This window comes from Sphaeramia orbicularis, chromosome 17 (assembly GCF_902148855.1).
Source record: "Sphaeramia orbicularis chromosome 17, fSphaOr1.1, whole genome shotgun sequence".
Lineage (NCBI taxonomy): Eukaryota > Metazoa > Chordata > Actinopteri > Kurtiformes > Apogonidae > Sphaeramia > Sphaeramia orbicularis.
Genome location: NC_043973.1, coordinates 8,340,525 through 8,346,573, shown reverse-complemented (window position 1 = coordinate 8,346,573; position 6,049 = coordinate 8,340,525). Strand labels below are relative to the sequence as shown.

The following is a 6,049-nucleotide window of genomic DNA, read 5'->3' as shown; positions in this document are numbered from 1 at the left end:
CACAGGTGAGAGGTGTTAATTGTTGGAACAATATTATAGATCCTAATTATTGTATTTTTTACTATTACGGAATAAAGAAGAATGATAAAAGGGGAATTCTTTGTCTTTATTTGATTGTGGTGGTGGCTTAATCTGAAAGTAATTCCTGCAAATTAAATCTGATGCCCTCCCATTCTGGACGTCTGCAGGGTCAATAGGATGGTCATCCTCAGGTCATTCATCTGTAGGTCAATAGGATCATCATCCTCAGGGTCGTTCATCTGTAAGGTATTGCTCTCCTGTAATAGAGCCAATGTTATGGAGAACAACACATGCCACAATGATGTCACCTGCCCTGTCTGGAGCCACCCTGAGTTTAAGCAGGCACTGGAACCAGGATTTGAGCATGTCTATGGTCATCTGAACTCTAGTCCTGCAGTGGACCACATTAAAACGCTTTTGGGGTCCCGGCTCAGGGTCAGGATCAGGGGTCAGCAGAGAAGGCTGGCATGCCTCTATCTCCCAGTTGGTACCCATCAATCTCTCCTATAAGTAAAGTGGATACATGTTGGTGTGTTTATATCAGGGAGACAAAAATGATAATTGCACATAGCGTTCATTTACTTACCATGTGCTAATCTGTGGCTCAGGCTACACTCTGGATATATGTGGAGTCATGTACAGAGCCAGGCCACTTGGCTTCAACATTTGCAATGATGTGTGCTGGATCTCAAATGAGCTTGATAGTAATTTTTATGATTATCATTAGCTACTTTATATTGTGACGTATACTGTCATTTTCAGCATATCAGTGATGATATGCTACGTTGATGCTGTAGAAGGACTTCCTATTAACATAGTCCCCTTCGTTTTGTGCAGCAGCAGTAATAGGAATGTGTGTTCCATCTACACACACTATTACATTTGGAAACCCTGCAAAATTAAGCTTATCGCTGATCTCAGTTTGAGTTTACAGCATAATATCTCTAACATTATTTTAAATATAATTCAGAATTTATTCTAGAGTGTAAGATTGAAATGATAGTGATAAACTTCATTTAGTACCAAGTAAGAATAAAATATAAAGGTGAACAAAAGGCAAATAGAAATGACAAATTTAAACAGCAAACTCCAAAATATTTAAGGTAATAACCAAAAAAAGAAAAAAAAAAGTCACACAGTGTGCAGCTATTTCACTGAGGCTCTTTAATGAGTAGGAAGAAGCTTATATTGTCCAAACCCAAACAGATAGAAATAGATAACTAGATATTCACAGGGAAAAGACAATGCATCTATTCGAGGTCTGAAAATCCTCTTCCGATATAAATTAAATGTGCTTTTAAATCTATGGGATCGGGTTTGTATGAACAATCTATGTCTACCAACGTGTTTCACGTGAGATGAAACAGGCAAAACTCAGGGTTTCTTAAAGAAAACCTTCCAGTGAGCAGGTTGTGTTCACAGAGTAAGTTACCATGGTGACAGTCTCAAGGTTTGACCTATGTCTCTTTCTAGAGCAAAACCCCGAGTTTCTCTCATTTCAGGGTTAACATACTCCAAATACCCCTCTGATAAAGCTAATGACATTTATTTTGTCTTCTTTTAATGTAATTATACCCCTCTGATGTTACTTCGTGGCATTTATTATGACACTGGGGTTTTTTTTCAGTAAGATTTTGTTCAATCCAGCATTAACATGTTTCATCAGAACAAATGTTTGTTCAAAAACATGTTTAAGTGTTTTGTGTCACAACAATATCTCCTTAAGTAAAAGATGAGAGCAAACTAAACTGGTTGTAATAAGACACATGTTTGTTTTGCTTCTAAAGTTTGTTTATTTGTTGATTTTTTCCTGAACTCTTCTGTTTCCTGAGATGGTTGAACATGTATTAACATGAACTTGAATGTAAAACAAAAAAAAAAAGAAAAAGCAGTAGCAGCTGTATTACTGCATTATTTAGTTTTCTTTATACCTTCTTTAGTCTTTCACTTCTTGCAATAAAACAGTTTTATAATTACAGTGTTTTTTTAGGTTTTTTTTTTTGCCTTTATCTGTAGTCAATATACTGTGTAAAATACAACATTTTCCAAGTCTTATGTTTCTTAATCTATCTTTCATAGCCAGTTTTACATTTCATATTACATTATGGTTTTATCTTACTGTGAATCATTAATTATACTCTATGTAACTTTTGATCAAATAACCATGGTTTTCTGCTTCATACACACACCTTTTTTTTTTTTTTTTTTGAGTTTTCATGCTTGGTTTGTACATCAGACGTTTTGATGTCGACAACAGAGATGGATCAAAGTCAAATACAAAAGCTCAGAGGGGGGCAGGGCTGGAAGAGAGGGCAACCCCCACTGTCCTCCCCCCTCCTCCAGCTTCCCCTAGGAGTCACCCTGCAACCCCCCCCCTCCCCCGTGATACTCCACGGCAACAGAGATGAGATCATCCAGATGACATCATCTCCATGGTTACCATGCATATTTGCATCTTTCTGTTTCTTCTTTGTTTCCTCATTACATTTAGAGTTTAACAACCATAAAAATGTCAGTTCATTTGACATTTTCTCAAAAAGTTTAGTCTCACCATTTCTCTGATTTTTTTGTTCTTTTACATGGATTATACATCAGATAAAATGAAAACAAATGATTGCATATTTATGTAAATATAAACCTCTATTTGGTATCTGTCATTTTAGTTCAAACAGCTCTCAAGAGATTTTTTTACTCTATTTCTACTCAATATAAAATACATGACAATGACAAAACACACTTTGACTCAAACATGAGGTGAAAGATAAAAGAAGACTTTAAACAAAAATGACTGAATAAATTTAAATGATTCAAATTAAGTTTTCAGGATATTAAATCAAAAGTGCTTTTTCAAGATGAAGAAAGGCTTATTTTATGTGTGGAAGTGACAAATGTTTTCTCATTAAAAGAATTCAAAGTGTAGATCAAAGGTTGGATGTGTTTTATGCTGCATGTTTTTAGGGTTTCAGTACAGTATTCTCTTCACTGAAAACAAACCTAGGACATTATTCTGTGTGTACCAATTCTGCATTTAATCAAAAACCAACATTTTGTTTTACATACTTACATTTCATAAAAATTTTTCAAATGTTCATTTAAATTCAGTGAAATGTGAAATTTTGTTCAAAGCAACATCCTGTTTATGGGGATATATTGATGTGGAATATGATGAACAACAAGTAGAGGCTAAATGGACTTGCATTTAACTCATTTCTATGTTTATGGTACTCAAAGTGCTTTATACTGTGTTCCATTCACCCGTTCACATGCACTAATTCTGTGTTCCATTCTGCCATTCACATACACTATCTTTGTGTTCCATTCACCCATTCACATACACTAACTGTGTTCCATTCAACCATTCACATCCACTAACTCTGTGTTCCATTCACCCATTCGCATACACAAACTGTGTTCCATTCACAAATTCACATACACTGTGTTCCATTCAGCCATTCACAAAATACACAGAGTAGCTTTGTATATCATATAGTCAAGCAAAATATATTCAGATAGTAATATCTACACTGGATAAAAAGAGACGCAGTGTGTTAAAATGTGTGACCAGTGGCTTTTGCTAGACATTGTAATGCTAATGGCTAACACTGCAGTTGACATGTTGACTCATCAAATATTAAGTTTAACATTACATTAGTTAACATTAATTAACCCTTTGAATTGTAAATAATGCATGAGTAAATGTAATGTGAGTATAAAACGAAAGTTACGTATGCAACTATGGTTCTATGAATCCTGGATGACCGCCAGAGGGTGGTGCTGAAAGCACTGAGTGTTCCCTTCCTGCATGCACAGTTCAAGTAGTAGTACCAAAAGAGTCACACCTGTGACCCAGGATGAGGTAATATATTCTTACGTCATCCATGGCTCTGTTCCTACAGAATGGGGCCACCAACAACAGCTGGTGACCCTTTTTGAGAACCCTCTGTAGAGTCAGCCAAATCAGAGAAAAAGGAGCAAATGCATACAAGAGGCACCAAGACCATGGATGTGATAGCGCATCCCAGCCCAGGGGACCCACTACCCCCCGATGGAGTACCACAGAGGACAATGTGTCAACTCCTCAGAGGTGAACAGTTTCACCTCTTCCTGTCCGAAAAGGTTCCAAACCTTATGCACCACCTCTGGGTAGAGAGACCACTTTGCTGGAGGGGGCCTCTGACGGGAAAGTGAGTTTGCAACTTGATTGTTGTCTCCTGGCAGATACACTGCCTGCAGGGTAGAGAGATGAGGTGCAGCCCACGTCAAAAGATTTTGGGACACATGCAGAAGCAGTGCTGACCTGGTGCTCCCTTGATGATTGATGTGGTAAATGGTTGAGGTGTTATCTGACCATATGAGAATGTGCTTGGCTCAGATGAGGTAGAAAATGCTTGAGAGCCAGATGAACAACACACAGCTCCAGTACATTTATATGCTCGGAGTGATCCCTCAGAGACCAGCTCCACTGAACTGCCCTGTGCTGCCACACAGCACCCCATACTGTGGGGCAGGCATCTGTGGTGACTATCTCCCTGTGACACACCACCAATCCCATGGGGACCCCTCTGGACAGATAAGCCCTGTCCCTCCATGGGGCCAGTGCACAGAAACACTGCCATGTAACCCTCAGCTTCCGATTTCTGTGTCGCTTAATGTCTACAGGGTGTCCCATAGGTCTCCATACATAGGAAAAATAAACGTTTCTTGACATAAACCATTTTTATTTATATAATATGCTCTATATGACTGCCATTTTGTCGGGAACACATTTCAATCCATGTCCTCCACTGCTGAAGAACTATAAAGAAGAAATATGAAGAAATACATGTTAGAACCACATATGTATGGAATGTATTATGTCTCCTATGTATGGAGACTTATGGGACACCCTGTAGGTGGAAGCTGTTCAACCACCTCTGAAAAGGGGGCAGTGACAGCAAGCCTAGAGGCATGACACATGTGACAGAAGTCAGCTTCCCCATAAGTTGAAGGAAGGTGACAAAAGGAAGTTGACTGCCTCGCCTGAAGTGAGACACCATATTCAGTATGTTGTCTACCCAGCAAACTAATGGATGAGCCTCCATGGCCACTGTGTCCAAGGACAGCCCAAGGAATGAGTTTGGGATGGGGTCAGGTTACTCTTCTCCAGACTGACCCTGAGACCCAACTTGGCCACATGGGCAAGCAAGCGGTCTGTATCTCGGACTGCACATGCTTTGGACGAAGCACAAAGCAGCCAGTCATCCAGATATGGCAAAATCTTTACCCCGCTGGCCTGCAAGGGAGCCAGGGCTGCTTTCACCCTCTGGGTAAACACCCTTGGAGAGAGGGAGAGCCCGAAACGGAGCACCCTGAATTTCCAATTATGACCTTGATAGGCAAATCTGAGGAAGCGCCGATGTTCTGTGGCAATGGGAACATGAAAATAGGCGTCCTTCAAGTCTATTGACATGAACCATTCCCCGTCTGTGACTGTTTGAAGGACCTCCACTGCGGTGAGCATGTGGAATGCCAAAATTTCATGAAGCAATTGAGTCCCCGTAGATCTAGGATGGGATGAAATCCACTAGTTTTCTTGGGTACGAGGAAGTACGTGGAATAGTTGCCTCCAGATTACAGCAGGGGATCTACGTCCTCAATTGCACCCTTGGCCAGGAGGGCAGAAGGCTCCTGGTCCAGTGTTTGTACCTTTGCTAGCTCGCAAATGATGCTCATCTTGACCTGGCCAAGATGCATGGCTGGCATCAGAATTGCAGTCTGTACCTGTGAGTGAGAGTGGCAACCACCCATGGGTCTGATGCATAAGCAGCCCTGTAACTGAGCTGCTGATGGGAAAAATATCCGACCGCCAGCCTGACTGCCTCACTCCCTGGCCCCATGGCTCCTAGGGGCCCTGGGGGGGCAGCAGCCAGAGTCCCACATTGGTTGGCAGGAAAACAAAACAAAAGTCCCTGCCCTGTCTCTGCTGAGGATAGCTCTCATCACTCGACCAATCTCAAGGTGGCAGTCAAATGCTCGGACCAGTTGTCAG

General features: G+C 40.7%; 1 pseudogene; it reads right to left on the bottom strand.

The window, feature by feature from the left end:
* Positions 1-246: 246 nt before the first annotated feature.
* Positions 247-3,901, bottom strand: LOC115436856 (putative nuclease HARBI1; annotated as a pseudogene).
* Between the last annotated feature and the right edge of the window lie 2,148 nt (positions 3,902-6,049).